This window comes from Pteronotus mesoamericanus, unplaced genomic scaffold (assembly GCF_021234165.1).
Source record: "Pteronotus mesoamericanus isolate MK-2021 breed Mesoamerican mustached bat unplaced genomic scaffold, CSHL_Meso_final contig_53, whole genome shotgun sequence".
Lineage (NCBI taxonomy): Eukaryota > Metazoa > Chordata > Mammalia > Chiroptera > Mormoopidae > Pteronotus > Pteronotus mesoamericanus.
The window spans coordinates 4,905,444-4,929,616 of record NW_026555195.1 but is presented as its reverse complement, the minus strand read 5'-3'; the positions used below and the strand labels follow the sequence as shown (position 1 = coordinate 4,929,616).

The window sequence follows — 24,173 nt, the reverse complement described above, 5'->3', positions numbered from 1 at the left end:
TGGGCGTGAGGTGACAGCTTACTGTGATTTCATTTTGCATTTCTCTTATGATTAGTGAGTGACATTGAGCATCTTTTCATATCCCTACTGGCTGCCTGTATGTCCTTTTTGGAGAAGTGTCTATTCAGGTCCTATGCCTATTTTTAAATTGGATTGTTTGGTTTTGGGAAGTTGAGTTTTATAAGTTCTTTATAAATTTTGGACATTAATCCCTTAACAGCTACATCTTTGGAGAATATCTTCTCCCAGTTAGTGGTTTATCTTTTCATTTTGTTAATCATTTACTTTGTTGTGTAAAAAAAAAAAAAATAGTTTCATGTAGTCCCATTTGTTCATTTTCTCTTTAGTTTCCCTTGCCTGAGGAGAGATTTCAAAAAATATGACTAAAATAAACGTCTGCTACCTTACTGTCTATCTTTTCTACTAGCAATCTGTGGATTCAAGTCTTACATTTCAATCTTTAATCCATTTTTAATTTATTCTTGTATATGGTGTAAGAAGGTGGTCTAGATTCATGTTTTGCATGCCTCTGTCCAATTTTCCCAACATCATTTTTGGAATAGATTGTCTTCACCCCACTGTACATTCTTTCCTCCTTTGTCAAATATTAATTGAGCACCTAGGTTGTAGGTTTATTTCTGGGGTGTCTATTCTGTTTCATTGCTCTGTGTGTCTGTTTTTATGCCAGCACCATGCTGTTTGGGTTATTATAGCCTGGTAGTATATAGTATGACATCAGTTAGCATGATACCTCCAACTTTGTTCTTCTTTCTCAAGATTGCTGCGGCTATTCAGGGTCATTTGGGATCCCACATTAATTTTTGGATAATGTGTTTTAGTTCTGTGAAATCTGCCATTGGTATTTTGATAGGAATTATGTTGAATCTATAGATTGCTTTGGGTAGTATAGACATTTTAATGATATTAAATATTCATATCCATGAGCATGGTGTATGCTTCCACATATTGTATTTGTATCTTCTTCACTTTCTTTCTTCAGTGTTTTATAATTTTCAGAGTACAGGACTTTTACCTTCCAGGTTAAATTTATTCCTAGGTATTTAATTTAATTTAATTTAATTTTTTTTATTTTTGAAGCAATTGTAAACAGAATTGTTTTCTTAGTTTCTCTTTCTGATAATTCATTACTGATATATAAAAATGCAACCAATTTCTGGATATTTACTTTGTATCCTGCAAATTTACTGAAATTATTTATCAATTCTAGTAGTTTTTGGTAGAATCTTTAGGATTCTCTATATACAGTACTATGTCATCAGCAAATAATGACTGTTTCATACTTCCTTTTCAATCTGGATGCCTTTTATTTCTCCTTCTTGTCTGATTGCTGTGGCTAGGACTTCTAGTACTATGTTGGCTGAGAGAGGTGAAAGCCAACAGCCCTGTCTTGCTCCTAATATCAAGGGAAACACTCTTAGTGCTTCCCCATGGAGCATAATGTGAGCTGTGGGACTGTCATATGTGGCCATTGTTATGTTGAGATATGTTCCCCCTGTTCCAACTTTGCTAAGAGTTTTTATCATAATTGAGTGCTGGATCTTGTCAAATGGTCTTCTGCATCTATTGATATTATCATATGGTTTGTATCCTTCATTTTGTTTATGTGGTGTATAATATTAATTGATTTGTGGCTATTGTACCAATCTTGCATCCCAGGAATAAATTCTACTTGATCATGGTGTATGACCTTTTTGATGCATTGCTGGAATCAGTTTACTTATATTTTGTTGAGGATTTTTCCATCTATGTTCATCACAGTTATTCTCCTAGAATTTTCTTTTTTTTTTTTTTTTGTAGTGTTATTACCTGATTTTAAAATTAGGATAATGCTGGCCTTATAAAATGAACTTGGAAGTTTTTCCTTCTCTTGAATTTTTTGGAATAGTGTGAAAAAGATGTGTTAGTCCTTCTTTGAATATTTGGTAAAATTCACCTATGGAGCTATCTGGTCCAGGATTTTTGTTTGTTGGAAGTTTTTTATTAGTGCTTCAATTTCATTAGTTTAATCAGTCTGTTCAGATTTTCTAGTTCTTCTTGATTCAGAGGATTGTTTTTAGAAATGTATCCATTTTTTCCAAATTATCCAGTTTGTTGACATATAGTTGTTTACAATATTTTCTTATAAACTCTTATTTCTGTGGTGACAGTAGTTACTTCTCTTTCATTCCTGACTTTATTTATGTACGTCATCTGTCTTCTTATCTTGATAAATCTTTTTAAAGGTTATTAATCTTGTTTATCTTTGCAAAGAACTGACTTTTGGTTTCATTGATTTTTTGAATTGCTTTGTAAGACTGTATTTTGTTTATTTTCACTATAATCTTTATTGTTTACTTCTACTTACTTTGGGCCTTGTTTATTGTTCTTTTTCTAGCAATCATAGGTATACATTTCCATTGTTTATTTGAGACTTTTCTCGTTCCATAATATACGTCTGTAATGCTATGAATTTCCCTCTTAGGACTGCTTTCACTGTGTCATAGATTTTGAGTTGTTGTGTTCCCATGTCCATTTGCCTTAAGATATCTTTTGATTTATTCCTTGAACTCACTGTGAACTCATGCATTGTTTAGTAACATGTTCTTTTGCCTCCATATGCTTGTGTGTTTTTCCTTGTGACTGATTTCTAGTTTTATACCATTGGGGTCAGAGAAGATGTTGGATGTAATATTAAACTTCTTGTATTTATTAAGACATTTTGTATCCTAACATGTGATTTATTCTAGCAAATCTTCTATGTGCACTTAAAAAGAATCATATTCTGTTAATGTGGGGTAAAATGCTCTAAAAATGCCAATTAAATCCATCTGGTGTCATTTACAGCCACTGTTAATTTTCTCCTGAAATGTCCTATTCTTTGATGTCAGTGGGGTGCTAAAATCACCTACAGGGACTATTTACTGTCTATGTATCTCTTTATGTTCATCAAGATTTGCTTTATATATTTACATGCTCCTATGTTGGGAGCATAAATGTTTGCAAAGTTTATATCCTCTTGTTAGATTGATCTCTTTATCATTATGTAGTGTCTTTCTTTGTCTCTTATTGTAGCCTTTGTTTTAAAGTTTACATTGCCTGATACACGTATTGCTACCCCAGCTTTTTTTTTTTTATTTCCATTTTCAAAAAATATCTTTTTCTACCCCTTTGCATTTATTCTGTGTACATCTTTCTGTTGTGGGTCCCTTGGAGACAGCATATACGTGGGTCATATTTTCTTACCCATACAGCTACCCTATGTCTTTTGATTGAGTATTTAAGCCATTTACATTTGAAATAATTATTGATATGTATGTATTTATAGCCATTTTATTCTTTATAGCTATGTTTCTCACTCTTTTCCTCTCTTCTTCTTAAAGAAATGCTTTCAACTCTCCTTATAATACTGGTTTGGTGTTAATGAACTTCTTTAGCTTTTTCTAATCTGGGAAGCTCTTCATTTCTCCTTCAGTTTTAAATTATAGCTTTCTAGGTAGAGGATCTTGGTTGTAGGTCCTTCCTTTTCTTCACTTTGCATATTTTATGCCAATCCCTTCTGACCTGAAATATTTCTTTTGAGAAATTAGCTGACTGTGTTATGAGAACTCCCTTGTAGGTAACTAATTGTCTTTCTTTTGCTGCTTTTAAGACTCTTTGTTATTTAACATTTACCATTTTAATTATGACATGTCTTGGTTTCGGTTTCTTTTGGCTCACCGTGTTTGGCAATCTCTGTGCTTCCTGGACTTGTGTGTCTTTTCCCTTACCTGGTTAAGGAAGGTTTTGGTAATTATTCAAATGGGTTCTCAATCCCTTGCTATCTCTCTTTTCTTTCTAGTACCTCTATGATGCAGATGTGTTTTACTTCATGTTGTCCCAAAAGTCTCTTAAATTATCCTCACTGTTTAATTTTTTTTTTTGCTACTCTGATTGGGTATTTTCTGATACCTTCCTTTCCAAATCACTGATTTGATCCTTTGCTTCAATTAATTTACTGTTGACTTCTTCTAGTGCATTTTTCATTTCAGATATTGTATTCATTTCTGACTTTTTAAAAAATGGTTACTATGTCCTTTTTCTACGCTGTTGAAGTTCTCATTAAGTTCCTTAAGGATCTTTATAATCATTGTTTTGAACTCTATCTCTGGTAGATTGCTTGCTTTCACTTCATTTCTTTCTTTTTTCTGGAAATTGGTGCTTTTCCTTCATTTGGAGCATATTTCTTTGTCTCCTTAGTTTAGCTGCCTCTTTGTATTTATTTCTACATATTAGGTGGATCTGTTATGTCTCCCAGTCATGGTAGGGTAGCCTTATGTAGCAGGTGTCCTGTGGGACCCAGTGGCACAGTCTTCCTGATCACCTGATCTAGGCATTCCAGGAATGCCCCTTGGGTGGTTTATGTGAGCCCTCCTGTTGTCATTATCTCAATTGCTCTTGGCCCATCCGTGCAGGTGGTCCACCCTCAGCTGGCTGACTGTGAGGATCAACCCCGACCACAGTGTGCGAGCTGCTGTGCAGGCGCTGACCACAAGAGTGGAAGTCACCTCAGCAGGGTCTGGTGCCTGCTGAGATCTCCCTTTGGCTGTGCCACTTGTGCAGCTCACTGGATCCTGCTCTGATGTTGTCTGAAGCGGGCCACTGGGTGTGCTGTTTCTGGGGCCTTTGGGAGGGACTCTGGTGAAGGCCCACATGAGGTGTTGTCTATGACTGGACTAGCACAACCTGTTCAGAACTACAAAGCAACCCACAGTTTGAGGCTGCCTCTGCTGAGCGCAGGTGTGCGGGGGAAGGGCCAAGCTGGGCACTGAGGCTGGCTTCCACCAGAACAAAGCCTGGGGCCTGGTCAAAAGGAGTCCCCAAAGCACCTGAGATCCAATCCTCCTGCCTCCACCTACCAGCTGCTTGTTAGGCTCAGCTACTGAAGGAACCCTGGTGGTACATGGGTTGTGCAAGGTAGGTTCTCAGCGAGTCATCAGGTAGGGGTGAGAGGTGTTTGCCAGATGGATACAGATTCAGACCCAGTGTCAGTGTTGGGCCTGAGGTCACTCAGCACAGTCCCAGGACGCCTCAAGGCCAGCTGCCTCTGCTAGGTGCCTTTAGACCTTTGGAGTGGGCGGGGTCTCAGGGAGTTGTCAGGGTAAAGCCAGCAGAGCTTATCAGGCCCAAACAGATACAAATTTGTCCTGGGAAGGGAGGGCTCTGCACTGGAATGTTGGAGCTGGCCAGGCCTGTGAAGGATAAATGCCCCCACCCTAGAGCCACAAGGCTCAGTCTGCACCAGCATCTGCCAGCCCCCCCTGGAGAGCCTGATGTCAGCAGGGCAGGGCTCCAGGATTCCAGAGGGTGCAGCTAGTGGGTCTCCTCTGGGGGCACTGTTCCTGTTCCAGTCAGGCTTGTGGGGGGTGGGGGTGTGAATGGCCCCACCCAGAGCCACACACTCTGTCTCTGACACCCGCTGTGTCCACCCAGCCCTCTACACTCTGGCCCCAGGCAGCTGATGCTTCCACAGGGCAGGAGCTCCACATGGGGAGGTGACAAGGGATCGGGAAGGAGGGGCTATTGCACTCCCCCAGGCTAATGCCATGTGGAAGGTGCTTGACCCAAGTACATGGTGTCTGTGTGTGGTGTCCGTGAAGAACTCGGCCCAAGAGCTCCAGGGGCTGTCCCTTCACCTCTCTCTCCAGAGACACACCGCCCAGGCCCCCCCCCCCCCCCCCACACACAACTCTCTTCTGCTCTGAGCCTTCCTCCCTCCTCCACAGCTCAGGGTGAGCAGCTGCAAACAAGATTTTATGTGTTGGCTCTTTACCTGGATTTCTAGCAGATTTTTGTCTCTCCTTGGCAGTCAGAATCCCCGCTGAGTTCCACAGCCAGATGTTATGTGGGTGCTTCTTCCCAGCTCTAGGACTCAGGGATAGGGAGCCCAGTGTGGAGCTGATACCCCCGATGACTCGTGCAGCTGGGGTATCTCTCTGGATTCTCAGCTGCCCACGCGGGTGAGGGGCCAGCCCTTTTCACATCTCCACCCTTCTCGCCAGTCTTGATGTGGCTTCTTTTATAAATCCTTGGTTATAAGACTCCCATTCAGCCAGTCTTCAACTGGTTATTCGGGTTGATTTCTCTATTATATATTTTAGTTGTAATTCCAGTTTGATCTGGGAAGGAGGTGAGTGTAACTTCCACCTACTGTGTGCTGTCTTAGATCAAGCATCAGGACAGGTTTGTCTTTGATCAGGGGAAAGGAAAAAGCAGGGGATGAGGGCCAGGAGGGCAGGTTCTGCTCCTCTCAATCACCCTTACCCACTGGCACGGCCTTGGGCGAATCAGTTAACCTCTGAGTTTCATGTTTTCCCAGCTGTAATATTAAAATGGTAGTCCTCACTCAACATGGATGAAAAGTATAAGTACCCAGGGAGTTTTAAAAAATAATCATGTCTGCCCTGGCCAGGTGGCGCATGATCCCATGCACCAAAATGTTGTGAGATCCATTTGCGGTCAAGGCTCATACCTAGACTGTAGGTTTGACCCCTGGTCAGGGGGTATATGGGAGGCAAGTGATCAATGTTTCTCTCTCACATTGATGTTTCTCTCTTTCTTTCTCTCTCTCCTTTCCTTCCTCTCTAAAATCAATAAACATATCCTTGCGTAAGTGTTAAAATAATAATAATCATGCCATGCCCTTGCTCCCAATCAATTGAATCAGAATCTCTGCCAGGAGGACCTCAAAATTTCTATTGCTTATCAATAGTCCGAGTGATTACAATGTGCAACAGAGTCAAGAATCTCTGGTGAGGTGTTCTTCAAGGTGGCTTCTCTTTCTCAAATAATTTGAGTTTATGGCTTACACTGATAGAAGCAATTCCTACTTGGGACTCAGTCATTTGAGTCAGATTAACCTGAATCCTTGCTCCTAAAGGGCAGCACAGAGCTTGAGGATGGGCCACATGGAGTCAGATTGAGTTCACATTCTGGCTCCGCCACTTACTGATGTGTGACCTGACACAGGTTAGTAAGTTTAGGTTTCCTCATCTCTAAGGAAAGGGTAATAATTGCATCCGTTTCACAGGGTTGTTTTGAAATTAAATGAAATAATATAAATAAAGTGCTTCATTTATTTTCTGGCTACTTCATAATAAGGTTTAAATAAACTATAACTATAAATGTTATTATCATCGCATGATAAAAACCTGCCTGCTACTGTTTTCCTACAGTTGCCTGTAATATTGCTATGAGGTGAGACGCTATGTTTGTAATCTTCTATGACCACAGTACCCATGGGCACACCTGAGTCATGGTACCCCAGCCTGGAGCAGAAGCGGCTTCTGGACGTAGTGGGGACCAGAGAAGTCCCTTGGGACTCAGTCTAAATTTCTGTACTGTGACCACTGCATCATCCAGGATACCCATTTCCTGATGCTCTGTCTGTGGCCAAACCAGGACTGATAAAAGGCAGTATTTCAGTGCAGAGGAGGGTTCCAGGTGGCTGGTGGAGTGGCCAAGATATTTCTGATGATTAGCATTTTCACAACTTGTCAGTCTCTAGAGTGGATCAGCACAGAGGTATGCAAAATAAATAAAGCATCGGGCCTTTCAGAATGGCACCTGTTTTCAAATCATCCTAGCAATCCCCTGCCCTGGGGCTGAACCTATTTCCCTCTCTGTTCTCCCATTTGCTCTGGAGAAACGTGGCAAGTCCATTACATATGCGACCAACTGCAAGTTCTTCCTGGGTCATAAACAAATGGAAGCTTCCCCACACAAACACACACAAACGGCATGCGCATGCATACACATGACATTAGAGAAAAAGTACACAGACACCACAGGTTTGCGTCTCAACAAAGACATCTTACATATACCGCCTTCCCTATCTGCACCGTGCAGGAGAGAATTTCAACTGAGGTTGACTGCGGGCTCCCCAGGGGAACTGCAGCTCAATTTCACAACACACTTGCTAAGTGAAATAAAAATAAATGCAGAAACAGGTACCTTTGGTTAGCTTATCTCGTCCACAATGGCCATGTGAGCTTTTAGTGTTGAAGGCAAAACTGGGCATGTCATGTGGGGGAGAATCGGTGCTAACGGACATCTTGGGGGACAGAGGTGGCAAGGCCAGAGGGGCAGTGGGCTGGGAAGCCCGGAGCTGGTGGCTGTAGGGGAGGACCTCAGTGGGTGATGGGGAGGGGTGCCAGGGCCCACAGGAACCAAGGAAAACAGAGATGGGAAAGGGAATGAAAATGTAGGGGGTCAGGGGAGAAGATCCCGGGAAAGGTTAGAACAAAGAGCACAGGAGCCAAAGAGGGCACAGCCCCGAGAAGAGTGGGTCCCATGAAGAACAGCGCAGGTGTCTAGCAAGGGAGCGGTGGACCTGACCGAGGCGGGTGGTACGGGCAAAACAGAGCAGAGACACGAGAAAAGACGAGAGACAACCACAGGCAGAAGACAACAATGAGTAAATGTGGCGATAAAACAGAAGTTGCTGGTGAGGCCAGATAAAGAACCGCCTCAGAGACACAGATGGAAAATAACAGAGGTGGAAAATGACCCATCGCAGGAAAGACAGCTAGTGTATCTAGCTCTACACCATCTCTACTGATCTGCTGCATAGGTGCTCCCTGAAGCCGAGCTGGAGAATCAGTCAATGATTTATCCCCTGCTTGCGGCTGAAATACAGGCTATGAGCTTAGCTTTGACATCGCCTCTTCTTAACCCAGGGCGGCCCTGGGTCAGCGTGGGTAAGGGATGAACCGGACAAGGATGATGAACCATGGAGGGCTGTTTCATCTTTTCTTTGCTTCCACATGCTCGCCTTTCAAACCCGAAACCTTATGAGAAATCCTCCTGATAGGGTCTGCTCTTCCCTAATTTGGGCATCTTTGGCCCCGAAGAAAAACTGCAAACTCTGCAGCATGATTTACAAGCCCTCTCTGGATCCAGCTCCTGCTGCCCTCCCTGCTCCCACCTCTCACCCCTCTCGTTCCTCCTCTCAGCAGCCTGGGGGAGGCCTCTGTTCTTGGAATGGGCCTCGCTCTGTTCCTCTCCTAGCCTTTGCATGCACTGTTACCTGTCTGGAAGAGCTCACCGTCCCTGCTCCACCTAGATAATCCTATTCCATTCACAGATGAGGAGACGCTTCCTTCTGGGGTTCTCAGAGGCAAGAGCCTCCCCAGGCACTGCCCCAGCCCTGGCACCTGCCCCAACTCCCTCCCTGCATTACAACAAACTGTTTACTTCACTGCCGCCTACCAGAATATTATTTTTGGGGGGGCACGTATTTGGTCTTTGTGCTCTACACCCAGAGTCTTAGCATGATTTGTGGTTCATCGTAAAAACTCAATGAATATTTGAATAGTGAATGAATGAAGGAGGAAAGGATTTATGTTATCAGTGCTTCTTTCATCAACCAGGCCCTGGGATGAAAGGGGAGCCAGGAGTTTCTATGTGTTTGGCAGGAGAGATGGCAATGACCCTGCATCCGCTTACCTTCCATGGCCAGGCAAACGGGCTTCCTGATCTTCTGGGGGCTGTGGACCAACGACCTGGGCCTACAGTTCCCAGTGTCATTAGCTATTCTCGCAGAGCTACACTTACTCTCGACCTTTTCCATACTAAGGCTGTGTAGCATGAAAAACTCACTGGCCACCTTTACTGGTCAGGGTTCTCTGAGAAAGGGAAATGCCAGGATGTTGTCTCATGCAGCTGTGACAGCTCAGTCCTGTAATGCGCCTTCTGCAGGCTAGATCCCCAGAACAGCCAGTGGTGTGATTCAGTCCCGGCCAGAAGGCCTGAGCTCCAGGAGTACCCGTGTCTGAAGGCAGGAGAGATGAAGGTGCCAGCTCAAGCAAAGAGAGCAAATCCGCCCTCCCTCTGTCTTTGTTGTGCTCAGGCCTTCCATAGATTGGATGCTCCGAGGCTGTACTGGTGAGGGCGATCTTGACTCAGCCTCCTGAATCAAATGCTAATCTCTCCTGGAAACACCCTCACAGACACTCCCAGAAATAATATTTCCCCAGCTGTCTGGGCATCCCTTAATCCAGTCAAGGTGACAAATGGAATTAACAATCACAAGGCCACTCCTTGTTAACAGAGCACTCGTGTGTATCTTAAATCATACTTAATCTCCAAATAAAGACAATAACAAGGGCATAACTCCACCTAGCATGATACAAGCATCCTGTGCACTAATGAAAATCTCTTCCCCAGAAAAGGAGGTAGAGTCCTTGAGTGATGTTTACTTTTCTGATATCCTGTAACTGAAATAATATGACACAAAGTTAACGATGCTTAAATACTGATGTAAAGTCAATACATCTTATGTTATATGATAAGCAAATAAAAGAGCAAAGACAACAAAGCTACTTGCTTCATATGTGCATATATACATGCAAACATATTCAAAATAAGAAGGAACTATTGAAATAGTCGTGACCATTACAGCCCTCATTTCTGGAACTTATTGCATGGTTGTAGCGAGCATTTGTAACTACCTTAATCCACTAACTATTTTGTATTCCCTTTGTCTTTGTCTTCAGCAAGCACCTCAGCTGGTCATGGTTCGTTACCTGGCATAGTGACCTGAAGGGTCTGAGCCATTTGTTGCCTTGCCTGGATTGCGCTGTTGGTTTTTCACTCGCTTTAATTACATGGCATGGCAATACTAAGGTAAGTCCTAAGGGATGTCTTGTATTCCCGACATACTTTTTTTTTCCCCCCTCACCCCGATTGTGGAGTAGCAGCAATTCCCCCTGGCGGTCAGAAGCAGTCACAGCAGCGAACACCGGGGCTCCCTTCCTTGCGCATTGATTCAGATGAGCGAGATTCCCCAGAGTCGCCGGGCCACAGTCTTAACTTCGAGCCCAGTGGAATTATTATTGTGTCCCCTGGTGGAACACACATCCCACCCTGTAAAATTAAAAGCCTATAGGCCAAGCAAAGTGTCAAGTTGAGGAAAGAGGAAGCAAACATTTTACCAGAGGGTCCGTCAGGGCGATAGTGAGCGGCCCCGCTCCCATTCCTACCACCTGATTCCTGGACCCCTTAATCTTGGCCATGGGAGGAATAGCCGTCTTGGCACCAGAGGGGACTAAATAAGCCTTCGCTGAATACTCAGCCGGCTGAATGCTGCTGCCCCAGGAGGAGGAGAGGCGAGGGAGGGCTGCCGGTGTCTTAGCTCACAGCAGTGAAGGGTAAAAGCCTAGGAAGTCTTTAGAAGCTACTCTGAAACAAAGTTGGGAATATGAGTTGAGGGCCGCACAGACCCACCCTTGTGAACAGCTCGTCTTCGTTTCCTATATTTCATTTGAAGAGTAAAACAACGACAAGCTCAGAGCGATGGAAGCTGCGCTGTAATTAGAAACATGGAACAAGCCTGCTCACTTGACTAGACACAATTCCTACTGAGGCGCATGCATGTAATTTAGGCTTTTATGTGAGGCACGTTCTCAGTTTAAGTGTCAGTTGCCTCTGTCCCTTAGCTCTGCTGGGCCCCAGACCTGTGATTTCTACGCCCTTCTATACAAGGTTGGCCACCCACACCTCCACCTGGGGGTTCAGGTCCAGCTGGTCTGGAAAGTGGTCAGCCTCTTTCTCTCCCTCCCCTCCTCCGCTTCCTCATGGGCGAATGTATACACAGGAAACTTTTGCAAAAATGAAAACAGCATTCTATCTATGTTCAATGTTAACAAACCACACATTGTGGAGAATGTATGTCTCTCTGGAATTGGAGCATCTGGGAAAACTGGAATAAAGTCCCACTCTCATTGCACATGCGCACCTCTCACCTCCGCCAGCCCCTCAAGACGAGAGGGGATCACCCCTGGTCAGGGACAGAGGATAACAGGCTATAATCCATGTCCTCATTCTTTCTCAGTGCCCCTGCCCCAAAACTCTCTCCCCCTGATCCATCCCCCATTCTGATGCCCAAGTTCTTTCCCTCCACAACCAAACCCGAACTCCTGGGTAGTCGGAGGCCTGGCCCTCCTCTTCTCTACAGACTCAGGCATTTCTCCACAGTTTATGTTGCTCATCAAGTCCATCCTATGATTTAACCCATACTCTGGTCACTCAAAATCTCTATGCTGTGTGCTGTTCCTTAAGTCCAAAGCACTAGCCCCTTTCTTTACCTTGCTAAGAAGACCCACTCTGTAAAATTCAACTTAATGGCATCTGGTCAGAGAACAGGGTGACCCAGTGATTTTGAAAGAAATAACAAAAAAGTTCACACTCTCACACTCAAACAAAGAAACAGAGTAGATGTAAAATAATAATAATAATAATAATAATAATAATAATACGTTTACTTAATGGCAGGCCGTGGTTTTGATTCATTTCTTTATTCAGTAGATAATTGTTGAGTTCCTACTGTGTGCCAGACCGTATTCTAGGCACTTGGATGCAGCAGTGAACAAAGAAGCCAAATCCGTAGCCTCATGGGACATGTGTTGTAGTGGAGTGAAATAGACTGTAACTCAAAGATGTAAGCATATGTCATGCCCTTAGGTAATCTATCTTAGAAAGGCAAGGAAGGAAGGTCCTAGGGAGCGATGAGGTGGGGTGGGAAGGTCTATTTTATACAGGTGGTCAGAGAGGCCTCTCCCATAAGGTGACTTTTGAGCAGAGACCTAAAGAAGAGAGGGGAAGGCCAGGGGAACCTGGGACTGGGTTCCAGCAGAGGGGGCTGCAAGGCCCTGAGGTAGGAGCCTCCCAGGCATATTCTGAGAACACCAAGGAGTGGCAAAGGGTCAGAAAATGGGACTGTATTAGGAGGGGAGGTCTGAGAGCTGCTGGGGGCCAGGTGGTGTAAGGACTCGGGCCATGGTAAGTATTTGGGGTTCTACGCTGAGTGAGACAGTAAGTGAATGTGAGAACGGGTCGAGGAACGGCAGTTTGTGAACAAATACTTCTGCTAAAAGTGAAGAACAGAGGACAGGCGACAAGAGTGCAAAATGGGGACTGCGTAGGTAGGCAGCGGGAGAACATTCACGAGATTATGGTGGCTTCAGAGAGGGCAGCCGAGATGAACTTGGGGGTAAGTGGTAGGATTCGGGATAAATTTCAGAATTGAGCAAATCTAACAGGATGTACTCCGGGCTGAGAAAGAGTATGGGAGAAAGAAGGGAGTCAAGACCCATGCTGAGGCTTTTGACATGAGCTACTAGACGAATGCGGTTTCCCTTTCCTGGGGTTGGGCTGAGGGGACAGTCAGAGAAGACGGCTGGAATTCAAGAGACCCGCTTTGTACCTTTTGCGTTTGAGACACCTGTGAGACAAATGCTAGCGGTCAAATCCAGGTAGTAGCCCCTCTCCCAGTTAATAAGAGGACACTTGGCAATTTTATCAATTCCGGTCCCAATCTCCCCAGCCAAACCTCACAGCCCAGCGTGAGGCAACATCAGTCCCCTTCCATTAGGATCACATATGGCCATAAGTGATCTTCTCCTCTCCCCTGTGGATCCCGGGGCAGTTACTGTCAACATCAAAAAGGTACCATCTTAGTACTGATCTCCAAAGCAGAGTCTTCGTGTAGCATTGCCAAAGAGATTCCTTTGAAAAGAAATAATAAAAACTAGTCTTCCCCAAAGGTAAGTCTTACTTCCTCTCACAATGGTCAAAACTATATTTCTAGCAGAGTTGGAATACCATCTTGTTCTAATTTTCAGTCATCATGGATTAAAAATAGTGAAGGCCAGTATTAGTTTCCTGTGAGTGTTGTAACAAATTACCACAAATTCAGTGCCTTAAAACAACAGAAATTTATGCTCTCACAGTTCTAGAGACCAGAAAGTCCAAAATTAGTTTTACTAGGCTGAAACCAAGGTGCTGAAAGGCCAAACTTCCTCTGCATGCCTTGGAAGAGAATCTGTCCCATGCCCGTCCTAGCTTCCAGTGGCTGTTGACATCCCTTGCCTCATGGCCACATAACCCCAGTCTTGAAGACCAGCAACCCTGAATCCTTCTCTTTGCTCCCTCTGCATGTTGTATCAAATCACCTTCACCTTCTCCAGTCCCTCTGTATGTTGTATCAAACCTTCCTCTGTCTCCTTCTTGTAAGTACACACGTAATGACATTTAGGACCCACCTGAATAATCCCTGCTACTCTCCCCATTTCAAACTTTAACTTCATCACATATGCAAAGATGACATCATATAAGGCAATAATTACAATTCCAAGGATTAGAATCCGATCACTTTGAGTGGCCCTTATCCAGCCTACCACAGCCAGTCCCAACACACATGGAAGCACTTTGCTTAATGATGGAGAAGAAGAAGGAGAAGCATGGGGAATGGGAAGGGGAAGGGAAAAGGGGAGGGGAAAGGGAAGGGGAAAGGGAAGAGGAACGGGAAAGGAAGGAGAAGAGAAAGAAGGAGAGGAAGAGGAAGAAGAAGGTCCACTCATTACCCAACAAGTAGCTGTGAGCTCCTGTTAGTTCTAGCACAGAGGATAGACTGCGGAAGCATACAGGCCTCTTGCTCTCAGGAGGCTCCAGCCTTAATCATCTAATGACAGAAACAAATGCCACCTGTGGCAAGAAATACAAAGTCCATGGCTCCAAATTAGGGGTGAGGGCAGGGGTGGGGGTGAGAGGGAAGCTATCCGAGCAGAGGCAGGTTTGAGAAAGCATTCCTAAGGAAGCGTATTTCAGCTAATATTTGATGGATAAATAGGGCTAGCTGAGTGAAAAGAGGAGGAGGATGCAAGGCAGAGGGAAGAGAGCCTAGGAGGAGCCTGTGGCCAGAGAGAACACAGAGGTAAAATAAAAAGAGAAGGGTGAGGCAGGAGCACAGATGAAGCTCCCCCCAGGCTTTGGTAAGGAATCGATTCTTACGTTAAGGCAAAGTCTTGGAAGGACCATTGGATCTGGGTTTGCAAAGATCACTTGGGTGCGTGATGGAGAGCAGAGTGGGTGTGAGCAGACTAGCTATTTTATTTTCATTTTGGCACCTTAGAACTAACATGTCAGACCATCCATTTCAAAAGACCTATTTGTTTGGCCCTCCCAGACGCCACGCGCTGCCACCAGGCTTGGAGAGGGCCCCTCTCGCTAGTCCTCCGTGGAGGGCACAGCAGTTTGCCTTTGGCAAGTGATGTACCCTAATCTGAGGGACCTGTCTCATCCACCTTGTTATCTATTCTAACAGGTATTTCAGCACTTGACACATGGTAGTTAAAGGGAAAAAATATCAAAATTTCTCATCTCCGCTTGTAGGGGAGGAAGAAAAGGCTTAGCTAGTTTGGGTATTTAGAAGAGGGTCAGCCTTAGCATAAACGCCCCTCGCTGAAGGCCAGCATCACTACTCATAAGACCACCACAAACCATGTCCAAATGCAATTCCTACAGCAGAGGGGGTGTCAGCAAGAGAGTGGAGGTGCACGAGCAGGTTAGCAGGGCAGAAGCCAGGGCACTGGAGTTCCAAGGAGGGGGGCGGGCTGGGAAGAGGGGGCGCCGCCCAGGGAAATTCTGGGGAACGGGGCTCCCCATGAGCCACGGATAGGTTTGAATTCTTGGTACAGAGGATTAGATCTGTGAAAGGGGCCGACATCAGATAAAGAGCAGAGCCTGAAAACCTTTATTGCGAATAAACGGTTGGAAAAATGAAGGCTATTAACAGGCAGAGGTGGCCAGTTTCCCCGCATCTACTTGGTACTTTTCTTCAAATTAGATTATGTGATATATCAAAGGATTCTATAAAGTGTGTCTAACATAAACTAAAGGAGTAAGTCATGTTTCCAGGTACTTATTCTCAAGATCAGACTGGAATCCAGGACTCCTAAATCCTGAAATGCACTTCTTTGTACCAAGCTATTCAGTCCCTAAGGGAGCCAATGCCAGGTTCACTGTGCAGGTCCCAAATTAATCACAGTAGAGAGCACCATTTGCCAAGTGAAATTCTTCTATTTTGAATTCTTACTCTCCTCACCAGCTGAGTTTACCACAAAGACATGAATATATAATTGAGACATAAAGAAAACATGCCACCAAATTAAACTGTCCTAATTTTAAATCAATAAATTCTTTCCCAAATAACATGAAATGAAGATCTCGCAAAAGAAAAATGCTGTGTTCCACCCACTCCAGTGGAAGCCAATTAGGTATCATACCAACGCTCAACACTAATTTACAATGACGACGTGCAACAGGAGCATAAGTCTTAAGATATACGCCAAGCAGTGACATCTTAAAGCCTAAATAAATCAGCCTGGAGACGTCCCATCTGAAACACTGGGTCTCCTCATCTGCATGAGGGCTCTCAGGGGCAGTGAGAGGTGGCTGCTGCTGATGGGCCAGCCCCATGGTTCCAGAGACCATGACCCCTCCCTGCAGCAAGCAGCATCCCCAGTAACATGCTCACCTGCTGTGGTACGGTCATCACGATGATGACAGAGCCAACAGCCCCAGGATCATGTGCTCTACTTGCTAGCGGACAAAGACATGCACCTTAACCACACTGGAGGAAAAATGCGAATGCAATGATAAAATATATATTTGTAGTGCACTCAGAAAACGACCTGGTGGTAGGAGTCCTCAGGAAGCTCCCGCTTTGCACCTTCACCATATACGGGGCATAGAGCCAGCTGAGTTTAGATATATGCTTTCCTTCCGATACTTCTCCCTTCTTCATTTGGTACCTGTCATTTTCTATTCCACAGATAGCCTTGTGGATATTTGTCCTGTGCCAAAGCAATCTAATGTAACCTTCCTTGAGGAAGAGAAGTGGGAGTTTTGAATGAACGTCAAGGAAAATCCAACCTGTGTTGAACACATATGTTACCCGGGGCCTTCTGCTTCTCAAGCGGCCACGCCCAGCTTTGATGCAGCCTGTCTCTCTGGCTTTATGGCTGGTGCTTTCACCCCATGAACACTTTGAGTCTTCATTCTTCCTCCAATGCATCGTGCATTTTCAGACTTTTAAGCCTTGCATGTGCCATTGCTCCTACCAAGATACCTTCTCTTTCCCAGACCCTCTGAAAAATCCTCCTCACCATCCGAGACCCTGGTGAAATGCAACCTTGTAGTTTTGCCTACTCTTGGACACATGTGGTGTATTCATAACATTTATATGTATAAACACCCTAATCCCTGCTACTGTATAGAAGACTGATCTGTTCACGGGTTGTTTCTTTGTCTAGACAGGGCGGGGGCTCTCTCTGAATCTTTGTGTTCCCAGCACCTGGCTTCACCATACTATTTATTTCAATTGAAACTTGTTAGTTGATAGTCCTTACTATGACAACAAATAGACTAAAAGACTTAATTGCCAACTTCTCCCCTTGACCTAAGGAGCTACATTTACCATTTGAGCAAGAAGAGGATGGTCAGGGACTTTTGAGGCTCTTGAGGGCTTACGAGTCCTCTGGAACAGTCACAGGATTCTGCTGAATGACGCTGCCTTTGATGTCACTTTATACACACCCCACAGGTGCGTCCAGCGAAACCTTTGGGAACGTAGTGATGATGAGGGTTGTTCTGGACATAGTCTAGGGTTAGTCCGATCTAAACCAGTGGGTCATGAGACCAGAAAGAGAAGGCCATCCTTAGTTAAGTTCAGCTTAAATAAGCCACAGGGGGTTTCTGACATGGGGATGGGAGTCTAAGGAAAGCATTTAGGAAATGTTGGTCCTTCCCTGCAAATAAAATGACACCATGTTTCCTCGGAGGCTGCAGAGATACATGATCCAGGAGGAATCAGAGCCACTTTTCTGTCCTAAGGTAGCAGAATCAGAGGCAGCTCAGGCTCCTGGGGAAAAGCCACCTGACTGATCAGTATTCTGTGGTGGCTTACATACCTTCCCTTGGGAGCTTTAACTGCCTACCTGTAGCGATACTGCCCAACTCCTGTGTTTGCTGCGAAGCCATAGAGTCACCTGAGCTTCCTGCCTCCTTAGGGCCATGAGAAGTGTGAACGGCTTGGACACAGGGACCTACAGTTACTTACTGTTCATACCAGGCAGTGCCAGGCCGCAGATACCACGTTTTCTAACCTGCTGAGAAAATATAGGGACCCTCCCTAGCCTTACCAGGAAATACAGAAAATGCCATTATTAAACCGATACGACTTTTATTACAGCAATTTGCTCAGATGATTTTAGTGTAAGAGACTCCCCTACTTGGCTTTGTAGACAGATGATGTTTTGGTGGTTTATTGAAATTCTATTAAACCCACGGACACATGTTGCCCCTCCGTTGTCAGGAACTGCACCAAGAAATTGTGAAATTTACCAGGAAAAGCTGAGCTACCTCATTTGCATGCTGTCTAAATTCTGTAAGTCAATTTCCAATAAAATGCCCAGTTCCTTTGTCATTCTCCAGGTGCTCTGAGGAACACTCTAATTTTGAGGGAAATCCAGATGCACAGTCTTATGACCAGACCACATGTGCACTTCCATCTATTTCTTGACTGGGGCAGCGAGAGGAGAGCTCCTTTGGAAAGCTGTTTGGGAAGGCAAATGGGACCTCCTGCCACTCCTGGCTCTTGACACCTGAAGAACACAGAAGGTGAGTTCTGTTGATTCAGAACCGGATGGAGATGTTTCCCTCTACCATGGACTCGGCAAAGACGTAGGCTGAATGGAAGTTAGTTGGTGCAAAGTCAGCTCAGCTGTCTGGGAACCTTCGCAGGGCTAGGAGGGCATGTTGTCTTCTGGGTGATGTGGCTGGAGGGACAGAAATCTCTGCCTTCAATGCAAGAACTAGAGCACATTATTCTCTTTGATATGTTGTGCTTCAGCTTTCCTTTTATTCCGGTTCAGGGTTGAGGGGAGTCTGTAGAGTGTAGGTGTCTAGAAATTAAAAGTTATTGTTCCCGTTCTCTTAATCATAATAATGAGTTTGGCTTGACAAGGTCAATTAATTATTCAGGATTGGAAAGCAACACGATTATACATATCAGGTGGGTAAGAGGGGAGGGCTCAGAACAGGAAGACAATAAAAAGTAAAGGCAAGCCCTCACCTGCCTGTGCTGGGTGCCTTGCTGACCTCATCCCCTTCTCTCTGGAATTCCACCAGCACAGGAAATGGCAGCGATGTCCTGGCTCCCGTCCCTCACCCCTGTCCCATTCCACAGACACCAGCGTGCCCTTCCCCCTTCACAGGGGAGTCAAAGCTGTGGGACTCCAAGAGGCAGGTTATTAACTATCAAACAGTAGCAGAGATTTTCGGATTAATTCTGCCTGGGAAGAAATCAGGAAAACTCATTTACACCAAACAAAAGGGAGGGGGTGAGTAAAGGCTCCAGTGACAAATGAGGGACAAGGGTAGGGCCTGAGAAACTAAGGAAGAGAACAAAAGCCATTATTATTGTTGTTGTTGTTGTTGTTGTTGTTGTTGTTACTACTACTATTACACTAATATCACCATTTTTTAAAGCACTGAATTCTACCTCGCTGATCATACAATGCCTCTGTAAGTGAGTTTAAAGCCCACAGGTATTCCCCCCAGGCCTCTGCGTAGAAAGGGAGGCGCTTCCTGATCCCCTGAAAAGGGAGGGGTCTGCAGCGCGGGCATCTCCCCTGGAGGGCTTTTAGAGCCCCACCGAGGGCTCCTGAGAAGTCGTCCACACTGTCCTTAATTCGTCAAAGGAGTCAGGCCCATGGAGCTTTGTATGCATGCTGAATTTTCCAAGATGTGGAAAAAGGAGATGGATGTGGCCAATTTAGCTTCTGAGAAGCTTGGTTTGGCAGCAGGATCGAGAGGGGAAAAGGGTTAAAACAGGCAGCTGGACGCCACGGAAGCAGCTTCTTCTTAATTACATTCCTACAGCAGAACTCCCTGAGGTCAAGGGCATGGAAATCATTGGGCCCAAATTTTAATCAGTCTTCGATAGATCTCCCTCACTGTGGCCTAAAAATTTATATTCCCGCTGTCTAAGTGGGCATGCAAGTCCATGGGTGGCATTTCTCTTCTCACAAACTCATTTTGAGTGACAGTTTTAAGGCAGTTTAAAATCAGCAGGCGGGGCGCCCTACCCCCTCCACCTCTGCCACTGCGGGCCGTTTCACCACCTGAAACACCCCAAGTGCCGCAGCACCCACCTCTCTCAGGGCCCCGATGTGGAGATCCAGGTGTCCTGATGGCCTCCCCTCCCCGACGTCCACATGCAGCTAGTCCCCAAATTCTGTCTAGGGTCCTTTAGTTACATCTACGGACTCTGGCCCTTCTTCTCCGTCCTAGTTAACAAAAGAACACCAGTCCTTCAGATTTTTAAACAATTCTCTCTTTAAAAGATCTCCACCTTCTCTTCATGTCCATCGTCTCTACAAAACTGCCTTCTCCTTTCCCCACCACACCGGGCCCTTCGGGTCACTGACGCCCACTCGTGCTCTAACGCTGCTGGCCGGCAGTGGCCATTGCTCCGATGAACAGCACGGCCCAGCAGAGCTGCTCACGACGGTGGGAACATTCCCCATCTGTACTGTCGGGTACAGGATCACCGGTCACCTGTGGCTACTGAAGCACTTGCCATGAGGCTAGTGTGGCCGAGGAACTGCATTTTAAATTTTATTTGGTTTTAGCTCAGTTCAATTTAATTTAAAAGGCACACTATGACGAGTGGCCACTGAGCTCAGTTTCCCTGCCACCACCCCTTTCTTGCCAGCAGCCCCTGCTGCCCTGCCCTCCGCCTCCTTTCCACACTGTCCCCAGGGCCACTCTCCTCGCCAAGGCCGTCCCCGTTCCCGCTTGCCTGCACACTGGTCCCCCATGAACCACGGACTCTGCCCGTTGCCCTGAGCCTGTTCCCTGTCCGCCCTGTGCTGACCCTGGACAGTGCAAATCAGCTGCACGTCTCCTTCTCCCTGCAGACCCTTCTTACATCCCAGCCAGGCAGGGTGACTTCTCCGCGGTCTGAAGCGGACCCGTGGCCCTACCGAACGGCTGTCCCTCCGTCCTCCGAGGCTGCGCCCGGCAGCGGCTCTCCCCCATAGCCCCAGGCTAGGCTGACCCCGGCCTATGCTCCAGACACCTGCCCTGCCCTGCCGGCACCTTTAGAAACCACGAGGGCCCCTTAGGCAGCCTTAGAGCTTTCTTTGGGGGAAGGGGAAGAAAGGAGGATACAGCCCAACAGCAACAGGTAGTGAGGAAAAAGAGTTGTCCCACTAAAAAAAAGAAACAAGCATTTCCCTTTTCCTTTACCACAAGGCTATAAAGTGTTATCAGCACATTTTAAAAATATTCTAGAGAACAAAGCACGAACCCAGCACTTGCCACCAGTGACAGGCTGTCCTGAGGGGGGAGGACCCGGGCGAGGCTTGCCGCTGCAGCTCTGGAGGAAGGGGCCAAGGAGAGGCCCGGGCCCTTGGCTTCTCGGCCAGAGCTGGCCAACAGCCCGGGACTGAGCCACGCGGGGAGGGCGGGGCGCTGCTTAACCAGACCAGCCTGACTGCCATGTGGGTCATTTGTGAATTCTATTAAAATGTCCAATTAGACGACACAGGCTGAGAGAACCCGCGCTGCAGGTGCTTCCAGGGGAGTCTGCGGGAGGCCGGTGCCCTGCACGGTGCAGTCAATGGTGGCTCAGCCTGGGAGCTAAATTCTGGGGGGTGATTCAGGCAAATGTTGTAGGCGAATGGGAATGAGCTCTTCCAGGGCAGGTTTTTATTCATCTTCTCATGCTAATTGCTTGGCCAGCATGCCAGCAGCCAGAGTTGGTTCTCAGCGGTCACTGACTGTGTGCGTGAGTGAATGAATGAATGAATGAATGAATGAGGGCCCATGGGGCTGTCTCAGGCATCCTGGCTGTCAGCAAGAATTACACCTATCGAATCACAGCCACAGAGAAGCTCCAGGGTGAAGAACGAGTGAGACAGAAGGCGTGTTGATAGGAAGGAGAAAGGCACAAACCCAGGCCTTCAGCGGCTCGCGTGGTACTATAAAAATGCATCACCTTCCTCTGTGTGGGTTTATTTATATATAAAGCTGACTACATATACATAAATACATATACTCATGGGCAGAATATCAGTTTAGGGTTTTTTTCCTGCCGTTATTGTGTGCATGTGAGTGTTTAATGATCACAACATCATTTTGAGAACTGAATATGCCTAACTTTCATTCCAGCAGCATTCTGCTCAGAGTTAAATAGCAACTTCAACAAAATTCAGACAGTCAGCTTGTGCTGGGGGAATTAGGCTTGATGCTCAGTACAATAAATGATCCCAAGATAAATACATATACTTTTTTAATTCTGGATGGTGATGTATCCTCTTTCCAATATAGAAACAGGGGAGTCTGGCTCTATTTAGTTTGTCTGATTGCTTTTAAGAGGGGGGACAGGTTGGCTCTGAAAAACTATGGTCCTCTATTCATTAAAGTGTCAATAATGCTCAGGCCGGGCATATCGACAGCGGATTAGCCTGGGCAGAGTCCATGTTCAAGACCAGTGCCTTTTTTAACCCAGCTTGTCTCCAGATCAATACACCCATCAGCATTCGAAAATTAGCCGACGATGAGATTCCAATACTTGAGGTGGCGTGCCATGCCAAGAGGGCACCTAGCCAACTCTCAGATGGAAACACCTTGCTGGGGATTAGACATTTTCCATTATCTTGGACATGAGTGAAAATTGATGTAGCCCCCGTCCCCTCGCCTCCTCCCCGCTCCCCATCTGCACAGACTCAGCCTCCTCTCTCTGAGCCTGCATAAGACCTCTGGGCCATAATTCCAGCCATTGGCATCAACGAGCATTCACTAAAAGTTCACGTTGTATAAGGCATGCACCAGGTGCTTAGGGCTGGAGTGTGTGGGCTTAAAACAAATTATAAAAATGGGGTCTTTGTTTTCAAGGAGGCGTCAAAAATTGTCACTGTTCCTTCATTTTTCCAGTTCCATAACAGTCCTTCCTAAAGCAAATGCCTGTAATAGTCATGTCCTAGTGTCTTTGTCATTGTTCGATGTTCTGCTCTTGACAATAGGTGTGTGCACGGGGGGTGGGCTGGGGGCTTGGGGAATGGTTTCAAAAGCACCGTCTGGTGTAGGTTGTAAATGATGCTGCTGGAGCGCTCAGGGGAGCTCCTCCTAGGAGAGTCATTCTCAAGCCTTTCTGGCCAACTGTCCACAATAAAAAATGTATTTTCCACTAAAAACTTTCAATGACACAAAATTTTATGTAACAATACCTACTTTACTGTTTGCAATACATTCGGATGCCTTCTATGTGATTCTACTTCCTTTAAAAAGTGCTGTTGCCACCCAACAGTTTGAAAAATGTTCATTTATACAACCGATAAAAGAAAAGGTTATCATAATTTCCTTTCAGAAATACAGAATAAGAAAAAAAAATTAGCCCTGACCTGCATGGCTCAGTTGGTTGGGTGTCGTCATGCAAAGTGGAAGTCACCGGTTCAATTCCCAGCCAGGACACATGCCTGGGTTGCGGGTTTGGTCCCCGGTCAGGGCACGTATGAGAGGCAACCAGTGATGTTTCTCTCCCTCCCTTCCTCCCTCCCCCTCTCTCTAAAAATAAATAAATAAAATCTTAAAGAAAAAGAAAAAAACTAAAACAACTTAGTATGACCAAGCTTTGTCACACGTGAGGGGCCTGTGTTCCCCTGGCATCGTCCCTGACCAGAGCAAATGCCTACACTCTTCTCACTGCAGCCAAGCCTCCTCCTCCTCATGGGTCACACTCTCTCTCGCCACAGTCCGCACCCTCGATCCCAGCTGCACTCGCCCCGCCCTCTCCCAGCTGGCTTTCCCTCGTTCTCCCAGCTCCCCTGCCTTCTCCAGCCACCCTCCTGCCCTTGCCTTTCTAACCAAGACTCCTCGCCATTCCCCTGGGCACACTGAGAAGACATGGCGGCTGACGGAGCCTCCAAAGAGAAGTGTATTGCCGGAGCCTGCCATCTAGCTGCGTGAGGGGAACGGGGGTGCAGACTGGGAAAGAAGCAGCAACGGAAGAGCCGGGCTCCACTGCCAAGGCCTTAAGCATCTAAGATAACAAAACAAAGTATTAGGTCCACTGTGAAAGATGTCTAAAAAGTTAAAAATGGCGACAGTGGCCTTGGCCAGGTGGCTCGTTTGGCTGGAGTGTCGTCCCGTACCAAAAATAGGTTGTGGGTTCCATCCCTGGCGGAGGCCCATGTGGGAGACACCTGATCGATGTTTCCCTCTCCTTCTCCCTCCCCGCTCCTTCCTCTCTCTCTAAAACAAATGAAAGGACATAACCTTGGGTGAGAATT

General features: G+C 45.9%; 1 protein-coding gene across 6 annotated transcripts in view; it reads right to left on the bottom strand.

The window, feature by feature from the left end:
- NTM (neurotrimin) overlaps positions 1–24,173 on the bottom strand; it is a 915,694-nt gene that overhangs the window by 155,667 nt on the left and 735,854 nt on the right. The window lies entirely within an intron of this gene.